The 16,996-nt window shown below is 44.3% G+C and overlaps 1 protein-coding gene across 4 annotated transcripts in view; it reads left to right on the top strand.

Moving 5' to 3' along the window:
- The window catches only part of Zbtb38 (zinc finger and BTB domain containing 38), a 55,316-nt gene that overhangs the window by 11,192 nt on the left and 27,128 nt on the right, over window positions 1-16,996 (top strand). The window contains exons 1-3 of one of the 4 annotated variants that reach the window (XM_090323152.1): window positions 9,850-10,112; window positions 10,955-11,017; window positions 11,709-12,022. The exons of 1 other annotated variant lie outside the window; for it this stretch is intronic. The gene's annotated coding sequence lies outside the window, so the exon portion shown is untranslated. Of the gene's footprint in view, window positions 1-9,849; window positions 10,113-10,868; window positions 11,018-11,580; window positions 12,023-16,996 lie in introns of those variants that run through there. 2 more of the 4 variants (XM_090323149.1, XM_090323151.1) reach the window with 2 other exon arrangements.

The following is a 16,996-nucleotide window of genomic DNA, read 5'->3' as shown; positions in this document are numbered from 1 at the left end:
GGCAGAGATCAAGAAGTTTTGGTTCAAGGGCAGCATAGGCAAAGAATTGGTGAGACTCTTATCTCAACTGACAAGCCAGGTGTGGTGGGACACACTTCTCATCCCAAGTACTAGTGAGGATTGTAGTCTCAGGCTATTCCAGGCAGAAAGGTAAGAGACCCTATGTGAAAAATAAGGGGAAAAAAGGGGGGAGGGATTGAGTGAACTAGGTGTGTCTCAAGTAAAGCACCTGCCTAGCAAGCTTAAGGCCTAAGTTCCAACCCCAGTGCCATGGGGGAGGAAGGGAAGGTGGAGAAAAAGAAGATACGTATTGGAATAGACTAGTTGCTATAACAGACCAAATGCACAATGGCTAAAATACAACAGAAGTTTCAGGGGGCAGCTGGCTTTCAGATTCAGGACTGGGGATATAGCCCAGTAGCAGACTACTTTCCTGATAATAAGGAAGCCAGGGTTCCATCTACAGTGCCACAAAAGAAAAGCAAATAACAATATCAACAAAAAATTTCATGTTCATAGGTTGAGATATTTATTGAACTAATATTAGTGAGGTAAAGATATAAGTCCTTCTGCCTTAGATGGTTCTCAAAGTCACCTGGGAATTATCTTGACTCTTCAGTGGAAAAAGGAAAGATTGTGAAAAGGAGCACGTGAGAGGTTTTTATGACTGGAAAGTGTTTCTGTCTTCTACCCGTAGCCTTTCTGATATTCTATTGGCTAAGCCTCAGTCACATGCCCACTCTTAACCACAAAGATGTCTGGGAAATGTAGTTGCTGGAGGGACAACCACTTCCCAGTAGCAATTATGGAGAGTATGTGGAGAAGAGGTAGCTCTCTCTGGCTCAAATGTGAAGGAATCTGGAGATGCTCAAAGACCAGTGTGGAGTAGTGGGAGAAGTATCCAGGAACTGGATGCTGTAATCCTAACTACTTATGAGGCTGAGATCTGAGAGTTGAGGTTCAAAGCCATCCCAGGCAGGAAACTCCATAAGACTCTTATCTCCAATTAACTGGCAAAAAAAAAAAAATGCAGAAGTGGAGCTGTGCCTCAAGTGTTAGAGCACTAGCCTTGAGCAAAAAAGCTCAGGAACTGTGCCCAGGCCCTGAGTTCAAACCCCAGGACCAGCATACATACATACACAAAATTATCCAGGGTTCCCCTACACTGATCATCCAGAAGTCCTCTGGCTGTGTGTGTGACATTTCTTTCTCAACACATTGTCGTCCATTCTCACCCCAGGACTTCAGGTAAGGAGCTGCATGCTGCCAGCAGCCAGTGAAACAGGAAGTATAACCAGCCCCTTATTTTCCTTCCAAGGTCCTCTTGTCCCAGGACTGTTCTGGTTGCTCAGAGGACTTCTGTTCCACCTCTGTGAGCTAGGAGATTCCACGATCTGTAGGCAGTCTGTGGTCTCTATAACTCAGGGTTCTCTCTTTTCCTAGGGACTTTGAGAGACCTTCCTAACTCTTCTCCTCAGGTCTTGGGAGACTCCACCACAGGGGTAACTTCCCTAAAGAAAGACCTTAAACCCAAACACTGGAGAATTCTTTAAAAGTAGACCACAAAAGCCCATCCCATTCCCGAAGGATTTGATGTATGATTTTAGTTGTCGTTGTTCTCTTGAAAAGTTTCAGCTATTTACTGAAACAATGAGAGGTAAAGTTATAAGCCCTATTTGAAGAACCTTTATCTTGTTTTACATGTGTGTAGATTTTTTTCTTTTCTTTTCTTTTTAACCAGTGTTGGGCTTTGTACATTTTTCTCGTCACTGGTAAACTTTAGAAACTATGCGGTGGGTGCTTTGGGTTCACGACTTCCCATGAATATAGAATAGTCTTAACCTGAGCCCTTTGGTACTTGGTTCCTAGTTTTATGGTCAATGTCTGGCGAAACACTGTAGTTTAGGATTAGTTGCCACTGGGCTTGACACTTCTGGCACCTGTACCCACACCCTGAAGGGCAGGCATTGTCTATTGTGTGGGAGGGCCAGGGCAGGCCAATCTGACTCAGCCTCCTCCCCTAGCAAGGCTGTGTAGCCTCTGTGCAGGCCCCTCACATCAGCAGCATGCTGAAGAGAATACAGTGCTGAAGAGAATACAATAAATAGGGGGTTGGTTGACTTCAAAAATCCTTCCACCTCTACAAGTCCCTTTCCCCATGTTGTTGGGGGCTGGAGGTATCTCCTGAGCCCGTTGGGGGTTGGCTGGACTAGTGGAGTTCATGAAAGATAGAGGGATGAAGAGGTCCCAATGGCTGAAGAAGCAGAGTGCAAATACTAGCTTCTGTCTGTTGGCTGAAGTCCTGCCGGGAAGGGCAGAGTCCGAGGCTGTAGCCATGAAGGAAAGATGTCAGGGAGTTCCTTGGGAAGACTGGATAATGGAAGGTTGCTCATCTGTGGCCCCACCCCTACCTGTCCGTGTTGGCTCCGCACCCCACCCCCTCTCACACTGCGCCTACATTTGGAATACAGAGCTCCCACACCACCGTAGCCCAAGCTGTTGCCGCCCAGGCCACCCCTGTCCCCTTCCCCATGATTTCACACCGTGGGATTATGTGCTTACCACTGGCTCAACACTGCCCACAGGGCCAGGCATGCTGCCTCACAGGGACTTGCTGTCCTGCTGTTGCAGTCAGGACAAACCTGGGAGCAAACCCCATTTCCAAAGGGTGCACCCCATCTCCTCCACCACGGAAATAACCCCTCGCAGACAGCTCTCAGCAGAGCTAGAATCACAAGGTGTCTAGGATGCCCTACCCTCTTGTAGAGTTTGACACTTTACTACTCCTTGACGTCAGACTATCAGATAGAGCCCTTATGATTCCATTAGCATGGCTAAAACAAAAAGAGTTGATGCTACAAAATGCTGGCAGGACGTGAAGGACCGAGCCTCTTACACTGCCTGTGAGAAGGTAAAATGGGGCAGCCACTCTGTGAAACAGTTTCACATATACTTAGCGTGCCCTCCAGCAAGCTACTCCTGGATATTTACCGAGGAGAAAGGAAAACGTGTGTTCACACAACAACCTGTGCACGAGTGCTTGTGGCAGCTTTGTTGGTAATAGCTAAGCAGGGGAAGCCAGCCAGATGTCATTCACCAGATGAATAGATAAGGAGCTGCAGCCCATCTCCACCCCCGAATACTATTCTGCAAAACAAGCCCTGGACTGCCACAACCTGAAGTGCATCCCAGGGGCTTTAGGCTAGGGGGTTGTGGGGGGGGAGCCATTTTCAAAGGGCTACATGTTGCCCAACGTGCTCTCAAGAATCTCCCTACTGCAGGGACAGAGAACGGCCTGGAAGCTGCCAAGGGTCAGAATTAGGGGACTGGGTGTTCTGACGGTGGTGATGCTTGCTATGAAAGGTTCACAGATACACGTTCATGAACATAGACTCACAGAACCTGTGCAAAACCTGACGAAAGCACATGGGATCTGTGTCTGAGCTAGTAACTGTACCGTGTCCGTGGCTTGACTTAGACAATGTGCTTGTAAGACATCACTGGGGAAATACTGCATTTACTATTACATGTACTAGGCTGTGTGTGGCGAGTGGGGGGGTGTCTGGTCCTGTACCACTCGAGCCATACCTCCAGCCCTTTTTGCTTTAGTTGCTTTTCAAATAGGATCTCATACATGTTGCTTTAGGCCGGCCTCAGACCCTGGCCTTCCTAGTTGTGCCTCCTGCATAGCTGGCATTGCAGACTCAAGTCATTATGCCTACTCTGTTTCTTGGGATAGAGTCTCACTTTTTCTCACAAAGCAGCTTTACACCACGACCCTCCTCCCTCTGCCTCTTAAGTACCTGAGATTATAGGTATGCATCATCTTGCCTGCCAGCTGAGCTGTTCTGGAAGCCTAAAAAGCAAGATGTGATGCAGGCCAGCACAGGCAAAAAATAAATAAAATAAGAACACAAAAACGAAAGGACCCACAAGAGTCTATTTGAAGAAGAATGTAAAAAGGGCTGAGAGTTGGGGCCCGGAGTTTGGCCTAGTGGTAGAGTGCTTACCTAGCATGCATGAAGACTTGGATTCGATTCCTTGGTACCACATGCATAGAAAAAGCCAGAAGTGGTGCTGTGGCTCAAGTGGTAGAGCTCTATAAGCCCAAGGACAGTGCTCAGGCCCTGAGCTCAAGCCCAGGAGTGGCCAAAAAAAAGTGTGTGGGGGGGGGCAGAGAGTTTATTTTGAATGATACAGTCCTTCCTAGCAAGCACAAGACTCAGAGTTCAAACTCTAGTACTGCAAAAAAAAGTTATTAAAAACATCTTTTTAAGTTTCTAAAAAGTAAGTCGAAAAAAATGAAACAGGAGGGCGTTCCCCACACCAGGGGAAGAACTCCTATTGTTGACTTTCCTGCCTTCTAACTTCTCCTGAGGCCTCACCCTGTGTGTTGCAGCCAGCCCACCTCTGATGGAATCTCAGCTCCTCTTCCCTTCAAAGCCACACATAAAGACCTGAGATCTAAGGAAGGGTCTCAGAAAATCGAGGACCAATCCCCCCTTTCCTCCCCCCTACCACACGCTTGGCTCCCGCATAGTCATTTGTCTCCAGAATGGCTCTTTGTCTGCCCAGCTCTTTATACCAATTATTCTCTTCACCTTTGCCAAACAGTCCCTCCTGTAATGGAGGGAGATTAACCCTCTTTCCTCCACTCAGTGGAGGGTTTCTTGTAATAGCCATGCTCTCTCTGGGCCCCATGCTACAGCTAAGCGCTGGGAGGGAGATTGACATGGCTGCCTTCCCTCTGGCAGACTGAGTTAAGAAAATAAACTGTGCCCTGGGCTTCCTGGATCTGCACGGAGTTCTGGCTGATGAACCAGTGCAAAGGGGACTGACAATGCTCACTACCTCAGCTTCCATCCGAGGAGCCTCAGCTCCCCACAGGCCGAGATTGGGCCCTCTGCCCAGAGGGGAGAAGAGGCCCTCAGGCCTCCTGGGGGGTTTTTGTCCAGGTGGAGTGTGGTGAGAGGTGATGAGAGGCCGAAGGCTGCGTGCTAGAAATCTAGAAAGGTGATAGCTTACTTTGTGGACCTTGTCAGCGTCAGTGAATCTCCTGGTTTTGTACCTCAGGTTTCAAAACCATACTGGACAATGGAAAATGAAATGTGCACCTTAATTTTAGCGGTTCATGCAAACTCATGAGATGTTCCTTTGTGACCCAAATAGAACAAAGGGGACACTAGGTTTGAATGATTTATCATAATCATCGAGCACAGTTCTCTGATACTTCTCAAACATTTGGTTCCAGGTGATTTTTAGCCGATATTTATTACTTCACTTGAAATTCTTTGTAGCTGAGCTTCTTTTTTTTCTCGCTTTTTACTAGCATACATATATTAATCGTGCAAAGAAGTTTGTGTGTGGTTTCCATGCACGCATGTGATGTACTTTGATCCCAGTACCCCCAGGGACTACTTGGTTTCCATGGGCACTGAAGGTCATTTTTAGTACCATGCTTCAAAAGCACTGAGAAGTGCCAGCAGAAACGATGCCGTTGCTAAGGCTGACACTACAGTGTTCCTAATGGCATGCCACCTATCGAAGATATTCCCACAATCCTTCAGGTCATCCTGAGGGGTAGTCCCGATCCTCTGGATCAGGATGGGTTGAGATGCAGTCCTGCGCAGCCTCCCATGCAGTCAGGCCATTTACCCCTGTTCTTTGTTGAAAACTACCCGATTGGTGTTTGCCTCCTCCTTCCAGCCACTTGGTGCCCAAGGCTTTCTACCTGACTCGACACCAGGTACGTGCTATTTTCCAGATGTTAATGGAAGAAAGAGGCAGGCATCCATTCACCCGCTTCCTCTGGCTGCTTGGAGAGCTCTGAGTGAGACAGTCGTCTCATATTCCAGGGCAGGGTGAAGCCCGTTTATTAGAAAGCCCCCTTGGAGAGCCATCTGGCTGGCATATAAAATTACATCCATGAGGCACAAATGCATGAAATGCAGGAGACTTGAGGTGCAGCACTTAGGTGGTCTGTCCAACCTAGAAAGAAGCCTGTGCTAGACTTTTAAAAAATTTTAATTGTTATTAGGAGTTGTACAGTGGGGTAAGTCAGGTAGAGTCCATTTCTTTTTGGACAGTGTCACCCCGGTTAGGCTGGATTTCTTAAGAGTCAAAAACCTTTAAAAGCTAGATAGGAGCAAAATGAACATGTGTTAAAGTTATTTATTTAAAACACTAAATTTGGTTGACGAAACTTTCCTTACTCAAAAGTTAAGGTTTTTGGGTTTTTTTTTTTTTAAGTCCATTTAAAAAGTAATTTGGGGCCGGGAATTTGGCCTAGTGGTAGAGTGCTTGCCTAACATGCACGAAGACCCAGGTTCAAGTCCACGGTACCACATACATAGAAAAAAGTTGAAAGTGATGCTGAGGCTCAAGTGTTAGAGCTCTAGCTTTGAGAAAGCCCAAGGTCAGTGCTCAGGCCTTGAACTCAAAACCAGGACTGGCAAAATAAATAAATAAATAAATAAATAAAAAAGTAAGTTGGTTGGAATACCTGCCAGTGAGTGAAAGCAAACCTCAAATACAGAGGTACCACATACATAGAAAAAAAGCCAGAAGTGGTGCTGTGGCTCAAGTGGTAGAGCTCTAGCCTTGAGAAAGTCCAAGGACAGTGCTCAGGCCCTGAGCCTATGCCCAAGACTGGCAAAAATGAAAAATCATCAGCTCAGCTAAAATATCATCCAGCGTCATTTCAGTCATTGGTTAGTAGTTAAATCCACATACTGTTGTCAAGCGTGAATACACCAATCATGTAAAAAAAATTCCAAGTTTTTACATCTTTAAGAATTTAAGGGGCCGGGAGTTTGGCCTAGTGGTTAAAGTGCTTGCCTAGCATGCATGAAGACCCGGGTTTGATTCCTCGGTACCACATACATAGAAAAAAGCCAGAAGTGATGCTGAGGCTCAAGTGGTAGAGCTCTAGCCTTGAGAAAGTCCAAAGTCCAAGGACAGTGCTCAGGCCCTGAGCTTAAGCCCAGGACTGGGAAAAAAAAAAAAAAAAAAGAATTTAAACACCAGCTGGGTGCTAAAATCACACCTCTAATCCTAGCTGCTCAAAAGGCTGAGATCTAAGGATCATAGTTCAAAGCCAATGTAGGCAGGAAAGTCCAATGGGACTCTTAGGTCCAATTAACCATGAGAAAACCAGAAGTAGGGCTGCGGCTTAAAGTGCTAGCCTTGAGCTAAAAAAAGCTTAGGAACAGCACCCAGGCCCTGAGTTCAAGCCCCATGACCAACAACAACAAAAAGAATTTAAACTAGGGCTGGGGCTGCAGTGTTAATATGCCTGCCTAGCAAGCACAGAAGTGATATATTTGGCGACCATTTAACTTTTTAAACTTCAACCTTGATGATAAATTCACCCACGAATGTTGACTATACTAGGTGTAAAAAGAAGCCAGCTGGAATTTGTAATGTAGTGAAAGGCATAAAGAAAGGTGTCAAGTGATCCAAATGTGTACACACTTAGGATCCCCTGGGATCCAGTGCCCTGGCTAGATGTTTTATTTTGTTTTGCTTTTTGAAATGTTGAGAGTCAAGCTTTGTTCATACTTGAATACTTTTGCATAAGCCATGCAATTTAACCCTAACCCACAGGACTGGAAATAAAATTAGCTCAGCCTACAAAACCGAGACCGCGAGCAAGTAAGAACGTGACTCAAGGTGCAAACTCGCCCTTCTTCCAGCTGGGTTTTGCCAGATTCTCTTGGGGATCTCAATGCTTGACTGTCAGAGGGTTAGAAATGAGCGATCAACCAATCTTGTTCTACTTTATGGAGACTGAGGAGGGGCCTGCAATTTTTTTTTTTTTTTTTTTGCTTTAACTCAGGGCCTGGACACTGTCCTTGGACACTTTGTGCTCTAGGCTAGCTCCCTGCCACTTGAGCACAGCACCCCTTCTGGCTTTTTCTGAGTATGTGGCACAGAGGAATCAAACCCAGGGCTTCGTAGCCCGATTATTTTTCTTAATGCATTCATTGAATGTGTATCTTTGCCATTTGTAACCATGACATAGCTAAGAAATTCAGGCACGAACATGAGGTTTTGGGTTGTTTTGTTTTTGTACAGTACAGAACAGGATTTACTAGTTGAGAATATCTGTCTAAACAAGCTCACCCTGCAGAATACTTACAGTGAGGATTCACAGTTGTTCAACTCAAACAGGACTGGTAAATGTGCTTGGTACATCTGCTGGATACACCACGAAATGCACCAGTCTGTGGCTTTTTTTTTTTTTTGGTTCATTTTGATAAAGAGTGGGCTGCAAGCTCCACAGGGTGAGAGGTTGGAGCCCACTGGGCCTGGCACATGGTTGACAAGGAGCAGGGCATATTCATTGCCACCTCCAGGGAGTCCATGAGAACCCCTGTCTTTGTCACTGCCCTGTGCTCTTCCGGGCCCAGGAGGCACCACGTGGCTCTATGAGCCTTTCACACAAATATCTAGTCTTCAGATGTATTTCACGAGCATATCTTGACATAAACTGAGTGTCCTGTGGCCGGGCATTCACTCCCCCGCCCCCTCCTCTCTAGATAACCATGTATTCAACTGGTGCCTTGCCACTCAGCAAGGCAGTCTCTCCAACTCTCATCCCATATGTGCTGAAGGAAGAACAGGCCTAAGACTGCATTCTTCTAAGTCTGCCACTGTGAGCTTGAAGCCAGAGCTCACAGAGCAAAGACTAGAGGAGAGGGAAGATGGCTCCACTGTTGGGGTTAGAACAGGAGCTACTATTCATATTGGAGCCATGGAGTGGAGCCACCATTATTTCAGGAGAAGTTAGAAGTGTGTTCCAAAGAGGAGAGGACTTGCTGAAGGTGAGGTAGGACACATATCCAGACAGCCCAGCTCAGAGAAGAACGCATGTGGGCCCCAGCACACCGGTCAGAGTGTTTCCCACACACCAGCTAAAAAGTGCTTCTCTTCGGGGGAAAGAGCTAGATTTCAGACTAGAAAAAGATTCACTTGTGACACCTAGTACCGAAGTTAAGATGTTCAAATGTAGTTTTATTTATTTTTTTCTTTAAAAAAATCTTTCTGGGGAGCTGAAATGTTTTTCTAGCCTGATTATTTTTAGCCAGTTAGACTACAGAGGTTCTAGAAAATAGCAATCCTAGAAAAACTAATTTATTTTGCATATGTTAAAATGAATTAACATTTGCTTATTTGGTGATACAGTCAGTCAGCGAATAAAGACTTCAGGAGAGGGAAAGAAGAAAAAATATATTTCAAATATAAAACCAGTCTCAGCATTTTGTAAAAATGTTGGCTTCTATCCAGGACTGAGAGGTGGCAGTAGGTATGGTTTCTCTGTAGCTAAAGAAATAAAGTAGAAAAGAACCTGTTCTGTTTTCATTAAATAAAAGACTTCTCATTTTATATATCATAGTGTAGGAGAAGCTTTCTGTTGTTGTTGTTGCTTTTCAACCTGCTGACAGGGTCTAGAAAAAATGTTTCTAGCGAGCCACACTGCTTTCTCTTTGTGGACATGATAACACTGATTTCGTAGCAAAACATTATCTGCTTATTAGGCATTTCTTTAAAATCCTGAATAAGCGGCTTTTTCTGCAGTTTTTGTTCAACATGTTAAACATTTCATTGCAATTTGAGCTTCAATTGTGTGTGTGTGCGTGCATGTGTGTGGGTGTGTGTGTGCATGTGTATGTGCGTGTGTGTGTGTGTGTGTGTGCGTGCATACGCGTGCACATGCACATCTTGATAGGAAAGAATGAAAGGGGATATGTGTAAGAATTCTGGAAGGTTTCTTTTTAAAAAAAAAATATCCTCACAATTATGTACGGGTGGGGGGGAGGCGGGGGTGCGTCTCCGCAGCAAGTGATTCCAATTTATTGCATCCAGGAAACTAGAAGCGTCAGTCTTGAGCAGCAGGGGTGGGGAGGTGGTGTCGAAGAAGACAGGGAATTTGGTGTTTGAGTAGACGAGATTTAATTTTCAGGAAACATTTCACTCCTAAGATGGATAGCAGTGCAGTGTCGGCCCTGACCTCCTCATGTCAATGTCATCGTGCAAGCGTGGCTAAAATAAGCCTCCAAGTAAAACAAAGAAACCTCGCCTCTCAGCCTAACACGACTTCTTCGCCTACAGTAGGTACCATCCAGAGACTCTTAAGAAATGGTTTGCGCCTTTAAATTTTACCTTTTTTGGGGGGGGGGGGTGGGGGAGGGTGATGAAAAAACCATTTTGCATTTTTCTCCATTCTGAACACAAATGGTATGCTGCTCTAGGTCTTCCTGTTATCTAGGTCAGGATGGATACTGAAGATAGCGTGCATCATTCTCAGTGGTCACAAAACATCTAGAGAAAGTCAGCATCCATTTATTTTCCTGTACTGGTTTTATTCTGATTCTAAGAGAACTCATTCACATCTTAGTGCAGCTCTGACTGAGATGCTATCTGCTGTTCTGAAATGCAGATACATTTAGCAGGATACATTTACGCTGTTTGTGGGCAAAGGTACAGAACGCGTACAGATGGCTGATTATTGTTCTGCAAGTCTGCCGCCACCATTTAGAATTTAGAAAAAGAAATCTACAAATGCCATAGCCACTACCAGAATCATTCTTTACTCTGCAATGGCTTCACAGTTATTTTGTTTATTTATCTATTTTTTATGAGAAATTCTAAGAAATGAACAGTCTATAAAATGCACCGGGAGCAGATACATACTGTATTGAAAGCCTTCTTCCTGGAGAAGACAGGGCAGAATTCACCGCTGCTCGTTTTCTTCTTCCTTAGCAAAAGGATGGCTTGAATCTCAGAGGCAGACGTGCACACTCACTGTACAGCAGCTCTGCTGAAGTGTCTGCAATGCCTTCTACTGCCTGGTTGCAGAATTTGGAGTTGGCTAAACAGGGTTTAGTGGTTGAGCTCATCTTGCATCACCAATTGATGACAGTTTTCTTTGTTCCCTCCTCCTACCCGGTAGAACCAAGACTGTGAGGCCGATATGCAATGTCACTTACAACATTAATCAGATACTGCATTTAAGGTGAGCTGTCCCCTGCCTCCTCCTCCCCGGTGCCTGGGGCTGCATGCAGCTCGGATCTCGCTCCTGCGAGCGAAGATGGCAGGCAGGATTAGCAGTGCCTGCTCTGTGTGTGCATGCTGTGTGTAGAATTCATTACACATTGCCTAGTATTTCACATGTGAGTATGTAAATGCTCTGGGTTCCATATCATCTGTTAGCAAGGACTCGCTTTTGCCTCATTACAGCCCTTGGTATTGCGACATCACCTTTCATTTGCGATTCATTTGCTTCTGCCTGGTAGCTTTTCATCACGTTCAGAAATACAGTTTTACCTTTGTGTGTGTGTGTGTGTGTGTGTGTGTGTGTGTGTGTGTGTGTGTATACATGTGTGTGCGTGTATGTATTAACAAAGCCAAATCAACCCCATAAAAAACCCTAAAGCCACCACCACCACCAAACCTATGCTACCAGATGGTGTCTCCCCTTTCTTCTTGCAATTGCTGTCTTTTTAATAATGTATGTTGTATTGTTAATTAATGTGAATATCAAATTAAACACTTGAAACTTACATGTTTATTATGCAGGTAGGAGGCAAGGTGGAATCTATTTTTACCTCGTGGCTGTTGTTGTGGTGGAGGTGGTGGTGTGCACACAACTTGAGTTCTCCGATCTGAATTTTCAGTGCTGGTGTGTGCTGTGGTTTGATTTCCAGCCACTGTGACAGGATTCTCCGCAGTGGTCAGCTCTGAGCTTTGAACTCTCAGAGGAGCCAGGGGGAGATCAGCAGCCTCAGAGAAACAGTGGAAGAGGAACTTGCCTTTTCAGTCCTGTTTTCCTGCTGATAAATTCACTTTTCACAATCCCAGTACATCCGAGTTGTTCTGCGTCTGATTTTTGGTGCGTGTGACAGTTGTACGTGAAACTTGTGAACAAGAAGACGGAAAAAAAGCCGTTGGTCTCTATTGCCTTCCATAAAAATGGCCGAGGGTCTTGTCTGGCTATCTGTGCATTGAGTGATATAAACAGGTAGGTTGAAATTGTGCATGTTTTATAGATTTTTTTAAATTAGCCCTACAGTTCAAGCATTTGATGTATTAAAATATGACTTTCAAAATAAAAACTAAGATGGTTGTATTCCTTGGGGGAGGGGGAGGGCATTAAACCGGCTAGGCTCTATTATTCAGATACTGTATAAACCTAAGGCTTTTATAAACTTTAAAAATCATGTGCTATGAAGGTGAGATGATTCCTATTTTAAGTTACATGATAGGTGTGGCGCCACCAGACAAAAGAGTCTTTTTTTTAAAAGTCCGGTGATTCAGCTCCATTCTAGCTTGAAACTAAAAATAAATGGGCATCTTGAGACAATTTCCAAAAGTACAAGTAAGCTTCACAAAAAAAACATTAAAATATTTAAAATTTAAGAAGCGGTCTTTAAGCGTATTAGATGGAAGGATGAAAATAAAAATGTATATTCTTCCAAAATCAATTTCTGACAATATATAGGATAAATATCCTGTTTGTATGTGTATTTATCATTGAGGGTGAGGCAAGGATTTAGAAGTTTGAAAGGGGGGAAATACTACATTTAAATGGCCCTCTGAAAAAATAGAGTTTCATCAAATGCAACTGAGCCTCAGACCATTCTGTTGTGCTTCTGTAAGTCCCAAATTCTGGCGTTGTTGTTTTTTTCAAAACAATTTCATGAGCTCTTTGAGCTAAACTTCCCATATATATTTTAGTTTCAAATTAACATTGGGCCAACATTAGCCAGGACTTGTTTCCTTGGCAACCATACCATACTTAAAAATGCAATAAGAAATTGCAATTTTTTTTTAAAAAAATAGTCTTTTGGGGGGAAAAAAAGGAAACAAATGTTTAATGAAAAATTTACAGTTCTTTCTGCTATAGAATTTGCAGGGTAGTAAACATTTTAAAAGGCGGTTTGAAAGCTTTCCATATCAAGTCACATTTCTCAATACCTAGAGGAAGCTTGACCAGTAACAGCTTTTCCCCTCCCTCCTTCGTGCCTGATGCTTTCAGAATTAAGATTTTCTTTGTAATATGCTCCAGAAATGCAGGTCAAGGTTTGTGCACAGAAGTGTTGTTCCATTATCACGAGTTCACCAGCGCCTCTAAAACAAAAGGCATTTCAGAAATCCTGAGAACCAGAAAGTGCTGATGTTTCTGTTTTCCTTCTATGGGTGGAGAGGGGCCCGAGCCCAGGTCTATCCCAGTGACAAGAACACAGTGAGCTTTCATGGGAGCGTGTTTGTTGGTGTATTAGGGAGAAGATGGTGTTTTTTTTTTTTCTGTCAGACCCAAGGCCTCTCCAAGGTTTGCTTCTACATGAATGTTGAGTCTTCCAACCTTCTTTGCAAGTTGTTGCTTTATTACAGCAGTCTATCCAGATTCTGCAGTACTTTTTGTACAACCAGACCTCTGATGGGTTTAAAGAGTAAGTGTTGTTGTTGTTTGAGACCAACTAAAGTACGTTGTTTGAAATCATTCTGTGGCTTGATTATATGGTTTTGTGCTAGGCTGGCTATCAAGTGTTCTTTCTGTAATGCTTTTTTTTTTTTTTTAGCTGCTTGGAAGCCATTTTCCTTCCTGACTTTGATTTAAAATGTCTTAAGTACATTTTGAATACAGTATCTATCAGACCTGGACAAATTGAAGGCAAATGTCAGAAGGCTGATTCAGTGTTGCCTTTTATATTAGGACCAGTAGTGTTAGCAGTTCCAGTAAGATCCGGCTAATTGGTATTTGCTTTTGAGCAACTAAAACCAGGGCATTTGTAATTAAAACACTATTGCTTTTCAGAAAGAGTGTAACTACGATGTTTTCTACTTTGATAGGCCAGTACAATTGAGTAGCTGGAATCCATTTGAATCTTAATTATAAGATCTGATTGATACAGTACAGTTGTTTTTACCACAAAACCAATGCCTTGTAGGTTCAACATTTAGAGACTGCCAATCCATTGTTTATAACCTAAGCACGGTTACGTCATCTTGCAGATTTTCATACCCAGTGATTTTTTTTTTTAATGGCAGCTTCCATTTCTGTTGCTTGTGGTTATACCTTAAAGAAATTTTAAATACAATTTTCTGGAGCCAGAAAGAGCATTGGGGAAGAATATTGTACCACTGTCACTTTAATAACTAAATCAGTGAATGGAAGCATAATTCATATTTATTACTTTGTCATGTTTCGCCTAACCCGATGCCTCCACAGCTAAGTGTACGGGGCACAGAGCCTTTCCACACTCACCCACTTGTGATTATTATGGGATTTTTTAGATTAGCTGAAAATGTTTCCTGTTGATTGAAGATGCACTTAGCCTTTCTCCACTGTTTGAAAGACTGTTTGGTCCATTTACACTTTTGGCTAAGGTGTTTGCCCTGGGCAGGCCAGAGCAGGTGTGACAGGAAGAGTGTGCAAACAACCGCTTTGTTCTCACTAAAACCAAAGGGGAAAATGTGTAGCTTTCTGCTTGAATGATTTATAGTATAAAATTCTCAGCTCCCCTACCCCCCACCCTCTGAAGAATAGAAAATGTTTTTTTTCAGGCTCTAATTCAGTAGGAATACCAGATTTGGGGTCTTGCTGTCTACCTTGGTTCCGGCTCTCCTTAGACAGGCCTGTAGCCAGAGCAGAACTTGGAGCTTCTATCACTTGGCATGCGAGAAAGATCTAGACCCTGTTTTTTTCTAGTACTGAGTCATTCAAAGCCCTTAAATTCTTGGAATGAACCATGCAGCCTGTGCTTGATAATACCCTTTCCACGGAACATGCTGTCCTTCCTGGCTTTCCTTTCTTTGTGTTTGCGGTCTTGGGGTTTGAACTTGAGGCCTCACACTTGCCAGGCAGACACTCTGCCGCTTGAGCTACTCTGCCAGCTCTTCTTCACATTGATCATTTTTGTGATAGGTCTTGGTTTTTGCCTAGCTTGTGCCTGGACTGTGATCCTCCTATTTTATAGTTCCTAGCATAGCTGGGGTGACAGTGACAAGCTTGAGCCATTATACCCAACTATTGGTTCAAAAAGAGGCTCATGTGAATTTTTTTACCCAGATTGGCTCCCTAATTTCTGTACCCTCAAGTAGATAGGATTACATGTATGAGCCACCACACCTGGCTATAGCTTTCTTGATAATGGGTACCTACTGTGTGCCAGAAGCTGAAAATGTAGGAATGAACAAGACTGATCAGAATCTGCTTCTTACAAACCTAGTATAGCAAGGCAGGAAGGAAGGCACCAGGCAAAAATAAACATGCAGGCAAATAAGAAGACAAATGCAAAGGCAAAAACTAAAGTAAAAAAAAACATATGTCCTGTGAGAGCAGTGCATTGTGGGAGGACAGCCATGTAAGATGGCAAGTTAGAATTCCACTCGTTTCCTCATGTAGTGGCAGAGCGCTCAGCCCAGCTGCAGGCCTGGCTTGTGTGAGGTAGCCAGAGAAGTCTTGAGATTTGTGGTTGAGCCTTCCAAAGGCAGCCCCTTGGGTGAGCCTTTCCGCTGCGAGCAAATGACCCCAGCCCCCAAGACAGCGCCTGTGGGTACCTCCCTGCCCACCAGTCAGCCCCCTCCATGCCACCTCAGAAAACAAGGGTGACAAAAATCCTGTCACAGACCCAATGCCAACTCAAGAAAGACCTCAGGCACAAGGAAGATTCTGGAAAGCTTGATCCATTTTTCCTAAGAATTACAGGATATGGCAGAGCATTGAGGCAGCCATTTATATCTTGTTTCCACAGGTGAGATGGCAGAGGATCCCTACCTATCTCTCAGTAGGCGGCTTTGTCCTAAACCCCTCCCGCTACTGCAGTTTTCACAGCTTTCACTAAAAACACTTTGGCTCTGCAGATATCTACCTGTTAATGTTTTGCTTTTGTGTTTTGCCAGCCCGGGTTTGAACTCAGGTCAGGCAGATGCTGTAATGCTTGAGCCACCCTGCCATCCCTCTTTTCAAGATAGGATTTGAGGAGGGCCTTGACTGAGATTGTCCCTTTCTTGCTTTCTTTTGTCACCGGGTGATGGGTACAGCCAATACTGCCTTTGGTCAGGTGGAGTCTCACGACTTTTCATTTAAACAACAACCTCCACCCCAGCCTTGAATAGCAACCCTCAGTCTCCATCTCTCAGCTAGCTACCTCTACAGGCATGAGCCACTGCTCCCAGCCCACAGATGGTGTTTGAAAGGCCGCACTGCTTATAGGTGCTTTTTCTCTATTATGGCAAATGGTGCCTAAAAAGATTCTTAAGGGCCAGTCCTTTTTATACCATTCCAGGAACACGTTGCAAAACGGATCCCTATTCTGGCAAAGTTTGCTTCGCTACATAGAGGTGTCTTGGCTGGCTCATCATAGTGTATTTGTCAGAGGAGAACATTCTCGTCCTTTCCAGATGATTGTCCAGGCACTAGGAAGCAGTGGGACACAAATGGTGAGCCACAGAGATGCATGAGAACTGTTCCCTACGTGCCTAGCAATGTAGTGATACCAGGGTGAAAGTTACATATATTAGCTCATCTAGTTATAAAGAATGCGAAGTTGGCAGAAGTGGGGCTACCTAGGGTGACCTTTGGGTCCCCAGCACATCACTCAGATCTCGCAGTATTGCAGATTGCGATACTGCACCCCTACTTGGGGCTTTTCTTAGGTGGTGATAGGTAATGTAGCATGGGCAGAATGAGTTGTATTATATAACAAAGGAGATGTTCATCACAAGAGAGGAGGGGTTCAAACAAAGTTCTCCCTTATATCATCACAGAGGTGGTGAGTTCAGGAGGCGGGGGTTTCTCTCAGACTGTCCACTTTTTTTTTTTTTTTTTTTTTGGCCAGTCCTGGGCTTGAGCTCAGGGCCTGAGCACTGTCCTTGGACTTTCTCAAGGCTAGAGCTCTACCACTTGAGCCTCAGCACCACTTCCGGCTTTTTTTCTATGTATGTGGTACTGAGGAATTGAACCCGCATCTTCATGCATGCCAGGCAAGCA

Source organism: Megascapheus bottae, chromosome 32, assembly GCF_031878675.1.
Source record: "Megascapheus bottae isolate mThoBot1 chromosome 32, mThoBot2.hap1, whole genome shotgun sequence".
Lineage (NCBI taxonomy): Eukaryota > Metazoa > Chordata > Mammalia > Rodentia > Geomyidae > Megascapheus > Megascapheus bottae.
Note: the sequence above shows the minus strand (reverse complement) of the source record. Positions and strands in the feature narration are given on the sequence as shown.